The 16592-nt window shown below is 37.2% G+C and overlaps 1 long non-coding RNA gene across 3 annotated transcripts in view; it reads left to right on the top strand.

Annotated features, from left to right (window-relative positions):
- Positions 1–16592, top strand: part of LOC141555990 (uncharacterized) — a 239628-nt gene that overhangs the window by 23365 nt on the left and 199671 nt on the right. The gene's annotated exons all lie outside the window — the stretch shown is intronic.

Raw genomic sequence — 16592 nt, 5'->3', positions numbered from 1 at the left:
CCTGCCATTTTTACCTTAGGTGCTGGCTATGTGGAATGAACCATTAAAGCTGAGAACTTTCTAAATTGTACTGGAGAGGTAATGTTGTTTCACTCTTTACCTTTTTTTGGGTTTTCCCCTCCCCAATTCATTTTAAGGGAGAATTGTTAAATTGCTTGGAGAGAAGTTTGCTGCCTGGCTGGGAAGGGTGTCTCCTGCCGTTTTCCTGCCATTTTTACCTCAGGTGCTGGCTATCTGGAATGAACCATTAAAGCTGAGGACTTTCTAAATTGTACTGGAGAGGTAATGTTGTTTCACTCTTTACTTGTTTTGGGTTTTCCCCTCCCCAATTCATATTGAGAGAAAATTTTTAAATGGCTTGGAGAGAAGTTTCCTGCCAGTCTGGGAAGGGTGTCTCCTGCTGTTTTTCTGCCATTTTTACCTCAGGTGCTGGCTATGTGGAATGAACCATTAAATGCTGAAGGCTTTCTAAATTGTACTGGAGAGGTAATGTTGTTTCACTCTTTACTTTTTTCTGGGTTTTCCCCTCCCCAATTCATTTTGAGGGAGAATTTTTAAAGTGCTTGGAGAAAAGTTTGCTGCATGTCTGGGAGCATGTCTGCTGCCATTTTCCTGCCATTTTTACCTCAGGTGCTGGCTAAGTGGAATGAACCATTAAAAGCTGAGGGTTTTCTAAATTGTACTGGAGAGGTAATGTTGTTTCACTCTTTACTTTTTTTGGGTTTTCCCCTATGCAACTCATTTGGTGAGGGAATTTTTAAATAGCTTGGAGAGGAATTTGCTGCCAGTCTGGGAAGGGTGTCTCCTGCTGTTTTCCTCCCATTTTTACCTCAGGTGCTGGCTATATGGAATGAACCATTAAAAGCTGAGGGCTTTCTAAATTGTACTGGAGAGGTAATGTTGTTTCACTCTTTACTTGTTTTGGGTTTTCCCCTGCCCAATTCATATTGAGAGAAAATTTTTAAATGGCTTGGAGAAAAGTTTGCTGCATGTCTGGGAGCATGTCTCCTGCCATTTTCTTGCCATTTTTACCTCAGATGCTGGCTATGTGGAATGAACCATTAAAAGCTGAGGGTTTTCTAAAATGTACTGGAGAGGTAATGTTGTTTCACTCTTTACTTGTTTTGGGTTTTCCCCTCCCCAATTCATATTGAGAGAAAATTTTTAAATGGCTTGGAGAGAAGTTTGCTGCCTGTCTGGGAAGGGTGTCTCCTGCTGTTTTCCTGCCATTTTTACCTCAGGTGCTGGCTATGTGGAATGAACCATTAAAGCTGAGGGCTTTCTAAATTGTACTGGAGAGGTAATGTTGTTTCACTCTTTACTTTTTTTGAGTTTTTCCCTCCCCAATTCATTTGGTGAGGGAATTTTTAAATTGCTTGGAGAGAAGTTTGCTGCCTGTCTGGGAAGGGTGTCTCCTGCCATTTTCCTGCCATTTTTACCTTAGGTGCTGGCTATGTGGAATGAACCATTAAAGCTGAGAACTTTCTAAATTGTACTGGAGAGGTAATGTTGTTTCACTCTTTACCTTTTTTTGGGTTTTCCCCTCCCCAATTCATTTTAAGGGAGAATTGTTAAATTGCTTGGAGAGAAGTTTGCTGCCAGGCTGGGAAGGGTGTCTCCTGCCATTTTCCTGCCATTTTTACCTCAGGTGCATGCTATATGGAATGAACCATTAAAAGCTGAGGGCTTTCTAAATTGTACTGGAGCGGTAATGTTGTTTCACTATTTACTTGTTTTGGGTTTTCCCCTCCCCAATTCATATTGAGAGAAAATTTTTAAATGGCTTGGAGAGAAGTTTGCTGCCAGTCTGGGAAGTGTGTCTCCTGCTGTTTTTCTGCCATTTTTACCTCAGGTGCTGGCTATGTGGAATGAACCATTAAATGCTGAAGGCATTCTAAATTGTACTGGAGAGGTAATGTTGTTTCACTCTTTACTTTTTTCTGGGTTTTCCCCTCCCCAATTCATTTTGAGGGAGAATTTTTAAAGTGCTTGGAGAAAAGTTTGCTGCATGTCTGGGAGCATGTCTGCTGCCATTTTCCTGCCATTTTTACCTCAGGTGCTGGCTAAGTGGAATGAACCATTAAAAGCTGAGGGTTTTCTAAATTGTACTGGAGAGGTAATGTTGTTTTACTCTTTACTTTTTTTGGGTTTTCCCCTTCCCAATTCATTTGGTGAGGGTATTTTAAAATTGCTTGGAGAAAAGTTTGCTGCCACTCTGGGAAGGGTGTCTCCTTCCATTTTCCTGCCATTTTTAGCTCAGGTGCTGCCTATCTCAAATGAACCATTAAAAGCTGAGGGCTTTCTAAATTGTACTGGAGAGGTAATGTTGTTTCACTCTTTACTTTTTCTGGGTTTTCCCCTCCCCAATTCATTTTCAGGGAGAATTTTTAAATTGCTTGGAGAGAAGTTTGCTGCCTGTCTGGGAAGGGTGTCTCCTGCCGTTTTCCTGCCATTTTTACCTCAGGTGCTGGCTATGTGGAATGAACCATTAAATGCTGAGGGCTTTCTAAATTGTACTGGAGAGGTAATGTTGTTTCACTCTTTACTTTTTTTGGGTTTTCCGCTCCCCAATTCATTTTGAGGGAGAATTTTTAAATTCCTTGGAGAGAAATTTGCTGCCTGTCTGGGAAGGGTGTCTCCAGCCGTTTTCCTGCCATTTTTACCTCAGGTGCTGGCTATGTGGAATGAACCATGAATACTGAAGGCTTTCTAAATTGTACTGGAGAGGTAATGTTGTCTCACTCTTGACTATTTTTGGGTTTTCCCCTTCCCAATTCATTTGGTGAGGGTATTTTAAAATTGCTTGGAGAGAAGTTTCCTGCCAGTCTGGGAAGGGTGTCTCCTGCCTTTCCCCCCCCCCCCCCCCCCCCGGTATTTTTACCTTAGGTGCTGGCTATGTGGAATGAACCATGAAGTACTGAAAGCTTTCTAAATTGTACTGCAGAGGTAATGTTGTTTCACTCTTTACTTGTTTTGGGTTTTCCCCTCCCCAATTCATATTGAGAGAAAATTTTTAAGTGACTTGGAGAAACGTTTGCTGCATGTCCGGGAGCATGTCTCCTGCCCTTTTCCTGCCATTTTTACCTCAGATGCTGGCTATGTGGAATGAAGCATTAAAAGCTGAGGGTTTTCTAAATTGTACTGGAGAGGTAATGTTGTTTCACTCTTTACTTTTTCTGGGTTTTCCCCTCCCCAATTCATTTTCAGGGAGAATTTTTAAATTGCTTGGAGAGAAGTTTGCTGCCTGTCTGGGAAGGGTGTCTCCTGCCGTTTTCCTGCCATTTTTACCTCAGGTGCTGGCTATGTGGAATGAACCATTAAATGCTGAGGGCTTTCTAAATTGTACTGGAGAGGTAATGTTGTTTCACTCTTTACTTTTTTTGGGTTTTCCGCTCCCCAATTCATTTTGAGGGAGAATTTTTAAATTCCTTGGAGAGAAATTTGCTGCCTGTCTGGGAAGGGTGTCTCCTGCCGTTTTCCTGCCATTTTTACCTCAGGTGCTGCCTATGTTGAATGAACCATTAAATGCTGAGGGCTTTCTAAATTGTACTGGAGAGGTAATGTTCTTTCACTCTTGACTTTTTTTGGCTTTTCCTCTCCCCAATTCATTTTGAGGGAGAATTTTTAAATTGCTTGGAGAGGAGTTTGCTGCCGGGCTGGGAAGGGTGTCTCCTGCCTTTTTCCCCCCGTCATTTTTACCTCAGGTGCTGGCTATGTGGAATGAACCATTAAAAGCTGAGGGCTTTCTAAATTGTACTGGAGAGGTAATGTTCTTTCTCTCTTGACTTTTTTGTTTCCCCCCCCCCCCCCACCAATTCATATTCAGAGAGAATTTTTAAATTTCTTGGAGGGGAATTAACTGCAGGTCCAGAAAGGGTGTCTCCTGCTGTTTTCCTGCCATTTTCCCCTCAAGTTCTGTCTTTGTTGAATGAACAATTAAAAGGTGAAGATTTCTAAATTGGTTTGGGGGAAATGTAGTTTCATTCTTTTATTTTATCCAGGCTTTCCCCTTTCCATTTCATTCCAATTCATAGAGAATTTGTCTATACCATCCCTACAGAATCTGCTGAAAAGTGGGTAAGTCTTTTTTCTTCTGCAGACCTCATAGTCCACCTTTATAAAATTAACTCATATGTGGTAGAGATGACTGAACCCAATTTCCAACCCAGTCTTATTAGAGATTTCTAATGTTGGCTATAACAATGTGGTTTCTTCTGTGCATCTTTACATTGAGTTTGTTGTTCACTGAAACCTTAGAGCAGAAAGGGACCCTGGGTATCATCTAGTTAAAAACTTCTTAAATTGTGTTTTGTAACTCCTAATGGGGTCAGGTAACTGAATGTGGGGGTTATGAAAAATTAATATTCCACCAGGTTTTAATTTTATAGGTAAAAACAAATCCATTCCTTTTGTATGCACATTTTCTTTTCCATAAATGATAAAATAAAAATATAGCAAATATATATATATTTATATTTTATACAAATATATAATTATTTACATAATACCTCAGTTATATAAATGTTTTTAATACATTACTTTATGATTTACTATTATCAACTATTTGATTTGGATATCTATTTTAGATACTTAAAAACCATGGGCCATCTAAAAATTCCTCAGAAAAAGGGCTGTGATTGGGGAAAGTTTAAGAAGTTCTGATTTAGTCTCCCATTCTCTTTTATAGATTGGAAGTTGCAATCTTGAGAAATTGGGTGGTTTTCCCAGGGGCTTACATTTGATTAGTGATATGAGTGGCATTTGAAGAATCTTTAATTTTACATTCTAGTCTCCAGTTCCATTTCAATGTATAATATGAAGGTTACATTAAAAAATATTAATTATTTTGCTTGCATATTCAGTTCCCAGTTTTCTTTCCCTCTCCCTCTCAACCCCACATTAGAAAAGGTCAACATTATATATATATATATATATATATATATATATATATATATACATACATACATAAAAACATGTATATATATATATATATACACACACACATATATATATATATATATAAATATTATACATATATGTGTGTATATATATGTATATATCAAACCATATAATAGATATTTCAATATATCGATATTTTTTTCTGCAGGTAGATAGCATTTTCCTTCAGAAGACCTTCACAGTTAATTGAAATTTGCGGTAACTCTGAAGAGCTTAGCCATTCATCTTTACTCTTCCACTAATTCTGCTGTACCCTAATATTCTCTTGGTTCAGCTCTTCCCTCAGCATTAGTTCATGTAAGTTTTTCATATTTTTAAAAATCAATTTATTCATTATTTTTAAAGCAAAATGATATTCCACTATATTCATATTTTATAAATTAATCACCTGTAGCCATATGGATTAGCACTCTTCAGTTTGTCACTCTTTGCCACCACAAAATGAGCTTCCATAACTATTTTTGTGTATATAAAAAGTCTTTTTCTTTCTTAAAAAAAAAAAAATCTCTCTGGGTTTTGGACACTTCCTTCAAGGGTAGGCTGAAAGCTCCTGAAGCCCCTCCCTTTGCTTTTGTTGCCCCCTGTCCTGCTCCTGGCTTCCTGGCTTGTGCTTGATGTAGTCAACTATTGGTTGCCTTGGCTAGGAGGAGGGAATTTCTGGTGTAGGAGTCTGCATTGCCCTGTATTGTACTGGTCTCTCATGCCAATGAAGCAGACTTCACCTGAGGATTTTCTAAATTATCTTGGGGGTCAATGTTGTTTCACTCTTTACTTTTATTGGGTTTCCTCTCTCCAATTTATTTTGGGAGAGAATTTTTTTCATTGCTTGGCAGCACAAAATGAGTTGCTGCAACTATTGTTATATATATAGGTCTTTTTCTTTCTTAAAAAAAAAATCTATCTGGTGTTTGGACAGTGCCATCAAGGAAAGGCTGAGAGATCCTGAAGCCCCAGTCCTCCTGCTTCTGTTACCCAAAGAACTGCTGCAGGTTTGTGCTGGATGTGGTCACCTATTGGCTGCCTTGCTTAGGGAGGGCGGGCTTTCCTTTGCAGGAGCCTGGATTGTTTAGGATTCTTCTGGTCCCTCATTCCAATGAAGTAGACTTTACCTGAGGATTCTCTAAATTATCTTGGGGGTCAATGTTGTTGCATGCTTTACTTTTATTGGGTTTCCCCTCCTCAAATCATTTTGGGACAGAATTTTTAAATTGCTTGGAGGGAATTTTATTCCATGTTTTGGAAGGGTGTCACCTGCTTTTCCCCCCTGCCATTTTCCCCTGAGACTCTGGGTTTCTTTAATAAACCATTAAAATCCCAGAAAGAATTGGCTGAAACATGGATAAGTCTTTTATCCTCAGTAGACCACATATTGTAACTTTCTAATGTCTGAACCCAAGTTCCAACCCTCTCTTTCTAGAAATTATTAATGTTACATGTAATAACTTGGTTTGTTCTGTGCAGCATTACATTGAGCTTGCAGTTCACTGAAAGCCTTAGCAGAAAGGGATCCCGTGTGTCATCTAGTTGAAAGCTTCTTAAACTGCAGTTTGTAGCATTTAATGGGGTCAGGTAACTGGATATAGGGGTCATGAAAAACTAATATTCCACCAGTATTTAATTCTGTAGGTAAAAAATAAAAAATCCATCTCATGTGTATGAACATTTCCTTTTTCACAAATGACATAATTATACACACACACACACACACACACACACACACATACACATACATATATATTTATGATATATAGGTCTTTTTCTTTCTCTTAAAAAAAATCTCTCTGGTGTTTGGACACTCCCATCCAGGGTAGGCTGAAAGTTCCTGAAGCCCCCCTCCTCCTGCATTTCTTTACCCTCAGGCCGGTTTTGTGTTTGTGCCTCTGTGAAAGTAACTATAGCTCTATGGAAATAACTGTCTCTGTGCAAGTAAATGTACTGTTGTGCAAATAAGTGTACCTCTGTGCAAATAACCACCTCTGTGCAGATAATTATATCTATCGAAATAATGATCCAAAAAAGTGTATATCTCTGCAAATAAGTGTACCTGTGTGCAAATAACTACCTCTGCAAATCATGGTAACTCTGTCCAAATAAATGTACCTTTGTGTACATATAACTAACACTGTGTAAATAATTATACATGAATGTAAATAACATCTGTGGAAATATAGCTTTTTAAAAATGAATGTATCTGTGCTAAAATACATGTACCTATGTGGAAAAAGGTGTCATTCTGTGTAAATGATTCTACCTCAGTGAAAATAACTATCTCCCTGCAAATAACGGTACCTCTGTGTAATAAGTGTACCTCTGTGTAATAATTGTACTTCTATATGATACATGTACCTCAGCGTAAATAACAGTATCTCTGTGCAAATAACTACCTCAATGCAAATAATTATACTTTCATGGAAATAACTAATTCTGTGCAAATAGGTGTACCTGTGAATAAATAAGTTCACCTCTATGCAAATACTTGCACATCAGTGTAAATAAGTGTACCTCTGTTCAAATAAGTTTGGCTCTGTGCAAATAACTCCCTCTGGCAAATAAGGCTACCTCTGTCCATATAATTATACCTGTATGGAAATATCTACCTCTGTGTAAAGATGTGTACCTCTTTACAAATAACTACCTCTGTTATTTCCATGGAGGTATAATTATCTACACAATCTCTGCAAATAAGTGTACCTCTGTGCAAATATCTCCACCTGTTCAAATAAGGGTACCTCTTTTGAAACAAATGTACACTTGTACAAATTACCACTGTGCAAACAATTAGACATGTATGTAAATAACTACCTCTGTGGACATAAATATAGCTCTGTACAAATAAGTGTACCTCTGTGGGGAAATGTGTACCTCTGTGAAAGTAACTATACCTCTATGGAAATAACTACCTTTGAGAAAATAATTGTACCTCATTACAAATAACTCTACCTCCCTGCAAATAACCATACCTCTGTACAGATCAGTTTACCTCTGTGTAAAGAGTTGGACCTCTTGCAAATAAATGTGCCTCTGTGTCAATAATTATACTTCTGTTCATATAACTACCTCTGTGCAAATAATTGTTACTGTATGAAAATAACTACTTTTGTGCAAATAAGTGTACATCTGTGTAAAAAAGTGTAGCTCTGTGCAAATAACTATACCTCTATGGAACTGACTACATTTGTGCAAATAAGTGTACCTCTGTGTAAATAGTTTTACCTCTTTGCAAATAATTTTAACTTTATGGATCTATCTGTGTGCAATTAATTGTAGCACTGTGGAAATAATGTATACTTATATGATCTATAAATATAAATACAGATGATTATATATATATATATATATATAAATTAGTTTATAGGATATATATGTGATATAAATATATAAATATGTTTTAAATACATATTATGATTATCAGTAAATACTTGATTTAGATATCTATTTTAGACAATTTTATAGCTTGGTTCATGGAAAAATTCCTCAGCAAAAAGGGCTGTGAGAGGGAAAAGTTTAAGAAGCTTTGATTTAGTCTACCATTCTATTTTATAGATGGAAGTTGTAATCTTGAGAAAATGGGTGGTTTAGGGTTAGTTGTTAAGGTACCCTTATTTGCACAGATGTAGTTATTGCACAGAGGTACACTTATTTGCACGGAGGTACGCTTATTTGCATGGAGATCTTTATGTCCATGCAGGTAAAATTATCTGCACAGAGGTAGTTATTTGTAAAGAGGTACATATATTTACACAGAGGTAGTTATTTCCATACTGGTATAATTATTTGCACAGAGATACTTATTTACACAGAGGCACACTTATTTCTCAAAGGTAGATATTTGCCCAGATGTACACTTATTTGAACAGATGTGCAAGTATTTGCACAGAGGTATCCTGATTTAAACACAGGCACATGTATCTGCACAAAGGGGTCTAAACACAATATTAACCCTAAACCCCAACCCTAAACACCCAAAACAAATTAATGCAAATGTTGTATATATAGTTTTTTCTTTCTTTTAAATAAAAAAATCTCTCTGGTGTTTGGACACTTTCATCAAGGGAAGGCTGAGAGATCCTGAAGCCTCCCTTCTTCCTACTTCTGTTACCCAAAGAACTGTTGCAGGTTTGTGCTGGATGTGGTCACCTATTGGGTGCCTTAGTTAGGGAGGGCGGGATTTCCGTTGCAGGAGCCTGGATTGTTTAGGATTCTTCTGGTCCCTCATTCCAATGAAGCAGACTTTACCTGAGGATTCTCTAAATTATTTTGGGGGTCAATGTTTTTTCATGCTTTACTTTTATTGGGTTTCCCCTCCCCAATTCATTTTGGGATAGAATTTTTAAATTGCTTGGAGGGAATTTTATTCCAGGTTTTGGAAGGGTGTCACCTGCTTTTTCCCCCTGCCATTTCCCCCTGAGATTCTGGATTTCTTTAATGAACAATTAAAATCCCAGAAACACAACTGCTAAAATCAGAAGTGTCTTTGCCAATAGCCTAGAGTGAGCCCTTTATTTCAGTGAAGCCATAAATGCAAAGAAAGGTGAATTTTTTGCCTGAGGTCTCACAGGTAATTAGCCTCAGTGCTGTGTCAGGCAACCCTGGAGAACTCTTCTACAGCAGCAGTAAAGAATTGGCTGAAAAGTGGGTAAGTCATTTATCCTCAGTAGACCACATATTGCAACTTTCTAATGTCTGAACCCAAGTTCCAACCCTCTCTTTCTAGAAATTATTAATGTTACATGTAATAACTTGGTTTGTTCTGTGCAGCATTACATTGAGCTTGTAGTTCACTGAAACCCCTTAGCAGAAAGGGATCCCGAGTGTTATCTAATCCAAAGCTTCTTAAACTGCAGTTTGTAGCATTTAATGGGGTCAGGTAACTGGATATATAGGGGTCATGAAAAATTAATATTCCACCAGTATTTAATTCTGTAGGTAAAAAATAAAAAATCCATCTCATGTGTATGAACATTTCCTTTTTCACAAATGACATAATTTAATACACACACACACACACACACACACACACACACACACACTCACACACACACATATATTTATGATATATAGGTCTTTTTCTTTCTCTTAAAAAAATCTCTCTGGTGTTTGGACACTCCCATCCAGGGTAGGCTGAAAGTTCCTGAAGCCCCCCTCCTCCTGCATTTCTTTACCCTCAGGCCGGTTGTGTGTTTGTGCCTCTGTGAAAGTAACTATACCTCTATGGAAATAACTGCCTCTGTGCAAGTAAATGTACTGTTGTGCAAATAAGTGTACCTCTGTGCAAATAACCACCTCTGTGCAGATAATTATATCTATATCGAAATAACGATCCCTGTGCAAAAAAGTGTATATCTCTGCAAATAAGTGTATCTCTCTGCAAATAAGTGTACCTGTGTGCAAGTAACTACCTCTGCAAATCATGGTAACTCTGTCCAAATAAATGTACCTCTGTACATATAACTGACACTGTGTAAATAATTATACATGAATGTAAATAACATCTGTGGAAATATAGCTTTTTAAAAATGAATGTATCTGTGCTAAAATACATGTACCTATGTGGAAAAAGGTGTCATTCTGTGTAAATGATTCTACCTCAGTGAAAATAACTATCTCCCTGCAAATAACGGTACCTCTGTGTAATAAGTGTACCTCTGTGTAATAATTGTACTTCTATATGATACATGTACCTCAGCGTAAATAACAGTATCTCTGTGCAAATAACTACCTCAATGCAAATAATTATACTTTCATGGAAATAACTAATTCTGTGCAAATAGGTGTACTTGTGAATAAATAAGTTCACCTCTATGCAAATACTTGCACATCTGTGTAAATAAGTGTACCTCTGTTCAAATAAGTTTGGCTCTGTGCAAATAACTCCCTCTGGCAAATAAGGCTACCTCTGTCCATATAATTATACCTGTATGGAAATATCTACCTCTGTGTAAAGATGTGTAACTCTTTACAAATAACTACCTCTGTTATTTCCATGGAGGTATAATTATCTACACAATCTCTGCAAATAAGTGTACCTCTGTGCAAATATCTCCACCTGTTCAAATAAGGGTACCTCTTTTGAAACAAATGTACACTTGTACAAATTACCACTGTGCAAACAATTAGACATGTATGCAAATAACTACCTCTGTGGACATAAATATAGCTCTGTACAAATAAGTGTACCTCTGTGGGGAAATGTGTACCTCTGTGAAAGTAACTATACCTCTATGGAAATAACTACCTTTGAGAAAATAATTGTACCTCATTACAAATAACTCTACCTCCCTGCAAATAACCATACCTCTGTACAGATCAGTTTACCTCTGTGTAAAGAGTTGGACCTCTTGCAAATAAATGTGCCTCTGTGTCAATAATTATACTTCTGTTCATATAACTACCTCTGTGCAAATAATTGTTACTGTATGAAAATAACGACTTTTGTGCAAATAAGTGTACATCTGTGTAAAAAAGTGTAGCTCTGTGCAAATAACTATACCTCTATGGAACTAACTACATTTGTGCAAATAAGTGTACCTCTGTGTAAATAGTTGTACCTCTTTGCAAATAATTTTAACTTTATGGATCTAACTATCTGTGTGCAATTAATTGTAGCACTGTGGAAATAATGTATACTTATATGATCTATAAATATAAATACAGATGATTTTATATATATATATATATATATATATATATATATATATATATATATAAATTAGTTTATAGGATATATATGTGATATAAATATATAAATATGTTTTAAATACATTATTTTATGATTCACTATCAGTAAATACTTGATTTAGATATCTATTTTAGACAATTTTATAGCTTGGTTCATGGAAAAATTCCTCAGCAAAAAGGGCTGTGAGAGGGAAAAGTTTAAGAAGCTTTGATTTAGTCTACCATTCAATTTTATAGATGGAAGTTATAATCTTGAGAAAATGGGTGGTTTAGGGTTAGTTGTTAAGGTACCCTGATTTGCACAGATGTAGTTATTGCACGGAGGTACACTTATTTGCACGGAGATCTTTACGTCCATGCAAATAAAATTATCTGCACAGAGGTAGTCATTTGTAAAGAGGTACATATATTTACACAGAGGTAGTTATTTCCATACTGGTATAATTATTTGCACAGAGATACACTTATTTACACAGAGGCACACTTATTTCTCAAAGGTAGATATTTGCCCAGATGTACACTTATTTGAACAGATGTGCAAGTATTTGCACAGAGGTATACTGATTTAAACACAGGCACATGTATCTGCACAAAGGGGTCCAAACACAATATTAACCCTAAACCCCAACCCTAAACACTCAAAACGAATTAATGCAAATATGGTATATATATAGTTCTTTTTCTTTCTTTTAAATAAAAAATCTCTCTGGCGTTTGGACGCTTTCATCAAGGGAAGCCTGAGAGATCCTGAAGCCCCCCTTCCTCCTGCTTCTGTTACCAATAGGACTGCTGCAGTTTTGTGCTGGATGTGTTCATGTATTGGCTGCCTTGGTTAAGGAGGGCAGGATTTCAGTTGTGGGAATCAGGATTGCTCAGGATTGTTCTGGTCCCTCATTCCAGTGAAGCAGACTTTACATGAGGATTTTCTAAATTAATTTGGGGGTCAATGTTTTTTCATTCTTTACTTTTATTGGGTTTCTCCTCTCCAATTCATTTTGGGAGAGAATTTTTTTCATTGCTTGGAGGGAATTTTGCTGCAGGTCTTGGGAGGGGGTCACCTTCCTTCCCCTTTATCCTTCCATTTCTCCCTCAGATTCTGGGTTTGTTTAATGAAGCATTAAAATCCCAGAAGCTGGAATGCTAACACCAAAGATATCTCTCCCCATAGCCTGGAATGAGCTCTTTATTTCACTGAGGACATTGATGCAAAGAAATGTGAATTTTTTGCCTGAGATCTGACACCTATTTAACATCACTTTTGGGGCAGGCAAGCCTGGAGAACTTTTCTACAGCAGCAGTAAAGAATTTGCTGAAAAGTGGGTAACTCTTTTATCCTCAGTAGACCACATATTGCAGCTTTGCAAAATCAAACCGCCATGTGGTAGAGATGACTGAACCCAGATTCCAACCCTCTCCTTGTAGGAATTCTTAATGTTGGATGTAACAACTTGATTTCTTCTGTGCAGCATTACATTGAGTTTGCAGTTCACTGACAGCACTTAGCAGAAAGGGACCCTGGGAGTCATCTAGTACAAAGCTTCTTAAATTGCAGGTTGTAACCCCTCATGGGGTCAGGTAACTGAACATAGGGGTCAGTAAAATTAATATTCTGCCTGTAATTAATTTTGTAGATAAAAAGAAATTCATCTCATCTGTATGAACATTTTCTTTTTCAAGAATGGTAAAATTATAAATATAGGACATATATGTGATCAACAATATATAAATTTGTTTTTAAGTACTTTATTTTAAGATTTTCAATCATCCAATACTTGATTTGGATATCTATTTTAGATCCTTTTTGTACCTTAGGTCATGGAAAAATTCCTCAGCAAGAAGGGCTGTGAGAAGGAAAAGTTTAAGAACCTTTGATTTAGTCTACCATTCTATTTTATAGATGGAAGTAGTGACCTTGAGAAATTGGGTGGTTTTCCCGAGGGCTTACATGGTGTTAGTGGTATGACTGGCCTTTGAAGGAAAAATCTTTCATTTCACATTCCAGTCTACGATTCCATTTCCAGTATAAGGTGGAAGTTACAACTTTAAAGGATATTGATTATTTCCTTGCATTTTCACTTCCCAGTTGTCTCACCTTGTCTCTTTCAACCCCACATTAGAAAATGTTTAAGGTTTAAATATATGTGAAACCATACAATATATACTTCCATATATCAATGTTTTTCTCTGCAGGTAGATAGCATTTTCCTTCAGAAGACCTCCACTCTTAATTAAAATTTCCTGTAAGTCCAAGGAACTTAGCCATTCATATTTACTCTTTCACTAATTTTGGTGTAGCTGTATATATTCCCTTGGTTCTGCTCTTCAGTCAGCATGAGTTCCTGTAAGTTTACCATATTTGAAAAAAAATAACTTGTTCATTATTTGTTTAGATATAGTGATATTTCATTACATTCATATTCCACAACTTAATCACATCCTCCCAGGTGGCAGTTCTTTGCCACCATAAAATGAGTTGCTGTAACTATTGCTGCATATATAGATCTTTTTCTTTCTTTTAAAGAAAAAATCTCCCTGTTGCTTGGACACTCCCATCAAGGGAAGGCTGAGAGATCCTGAAGCCCCTGTCCTCCTGCTTCTGTTACCCAAAGGACTGCTGCAGGTTTGTGCTGGATGTGGTCACCTATTGGCTTCCTTGGTTAGGGAGGGCTGGATTTCCTTTGCAGGAGCCTGGATTCTTCAAGGTTCTTCTGGTCCTATATTCCAATGAAGCAGACTTTACCTGAGGATTTTCTAAATTATCTTGGGGGTCAATGTTGTTGCATGCTTTACTTTTATTGGGTTTCCCCTCCCCAATTCATTTTGGGAGAGAATTTTTAAATTGCTTGGAGGGCATTTTGCTGCAGATCTATGGAGGATGTCACTTGCCTTTTTCCCCTGCCATTTTCCCCTCAGACTCTGGGTTTCTTTAATGAACCATTAAAATCCCTGAAGCACGAATGCTAAAACCAGAAGTGTCTTTACCAATATCCTAGAGTGAACCCTTCATTTCAGTGAGGACATGAATGCAAAGAAATGTGAATTTGTTTCCTGAAGTCTCACAGCTAATTAGCAACAGTGCTGTGGCAGGCAACCCTGGAGAACTCTTCTACAGCAGCAGTAAAGAATTTGCTGAAAAGGGGGTAAGTCTTTTATCCCCAGTAGACCACATATTGCAACTTTATAATGTCTGAACTCAACTTCCAAAACTCTCCTTCTAGTAATTCTTAATGTTAGATGTAACAACTTGGTCTGTTCTGTGCAGTGTTCAGTATTCACTGAAACCCCTCAGCAGAAAGGGACCCTGGGAATCACCTAGTCCAAAGGGTCTTGAACTATGGCTTTTAACTCCTCATGGTGTTAGGTAACTGAATATATATGGTTTAGGAAAATTAATATTCCACCAGTATTTAATTCTGTAAGTAAAAATAAATCCATCTCCCATGTACGAACATTTTGTTTTCCATAAATGATAGAATTATAAATATAGCAAATATATATACATGTTTATATGATGTATAAATAGATATGTATATTTATTTATAGGATATATATGTGATAAAACATATAAATATGTTTTTAAACACATTATTTTATGATTTACTGTCAACAAATACTTGACTTGCATATCAATTTTAAATTCTTTTATACCTTGGGTCATGGAAAAATTCCTTAGCAAGAAGGGCTATGAGAGGGAAAAGTTCGAGAAGCTTTGATTTCATCTACCATTCTATTTGATAGATGGAAGTTGTGATCTTGAGAATTTGGGTGGTTTTCCAAAGGGCTTACATGGGGTTAGTGCTATGACTTGACTTTGAAGGAAAAATCTCTCACTTCACATTCCAGTCCCCAGTTCCATTTCCAGTAGAACATGTAAGTTACAACGTTAAAGAATATTAATTATTTCCTTGCATTTTCAGTTCCCAGTTGTCTGCCCCTGTCTCTCCCAACCCCATAGTAGAAAATGTCAACATTTGTTAAATATATGTGAATCCATACAATATATACTTCCATATATCAGTTTTTTTCTCTGCTGCTAGTTATCATTTTCCTTCAGTAGACCTACACAGTTAATTGAAATTTCCTGTAAGTCCAAAGAACTTAGCCATTGATATTTACTCTTCCATTGATTTTGGTGTAGCCGTATATATTCCCTTGGTTCTGCTCGTCACTCAGCATGAGTTCCTGTAATTTTCTAAATTTTAAAAAATTAACCTGTTCATTATTTGTTCAGGCCCAATGCTATTCCATTATATTCCTATTCCACAACTTAATCACACCTAGCCCAATGGATGCGATCCCCTCAGATGGCAGCTCTTTGACACCACAAAATGAGTTGCTACAACTATTGTTGTATATAAAGGTCTTTTTCTTTCTTTTTAAAAAAATCTATCTGGTTTTTGGACAGTCCCATCAAGGGAAGGGTGAGAGATCCTGAAGCCCCCTTCTTCCTGCTTCTGTTACCCAAAGGACCGCTTCAGGTTTGTGCTGGAAGTGGTCACCTATTGGCTGCCTTGGTTAGGGAGGGCAGGATTTCTGTTGCAGGCACCTGGATTGTTTAGGATTCTTCTGGTCTCTCCTTCCAGTGAAGTAGACTTTATCTGAGGATTTTCTAAATTATTGTGGGGGGTCAATTTTTTTTCACTCTTTACATTTATTGGGTTTCCCCACTCCAATTCATTTTGGGAGAGAATTTTTTTATTGCTTGAAGGGTATTTTGCTGGAGGTCTTTGGAGGGTGTCACCTTGCTTCCCCTCCTCCCCCTCTTCACCCCCCCAGCCCTGCCATTTTCCCCTAAGACTCTCGGTTTGTTTAATGAACCATTAAAATCCCAGAAGCACAAGTGCTTAAACCAGAAGTGTCTTTACCAATAGCCTAGAGTGAGCCCTTCATTTCAGTGAAGCCATAAATGCAAAGAAAGGTGATTTTTTTGCCTGAGGTCTCACAGGTAATTAGCA

The sequence above is a fragment of the Sminthopsis crassicaudata genome, chromosome 1, assembly GCF_048593235.1.
Source record: "Sminthopsis crassicaudata isolate SCR6 chromosome 1, ASM4859323v1, whole genome shotgun sequence".
In the NCBI taxonomy this organism is placed as follows: Eukaryota; Metazoa; Chordata; class Mammalia; order Dasyuromorphia; family Dasyuridae; genus Sminthopsis; species Sminthopsis crassicaudata.
This window is presented reverse-complemented; position numbering and strand designations above follow the sequence as displayed.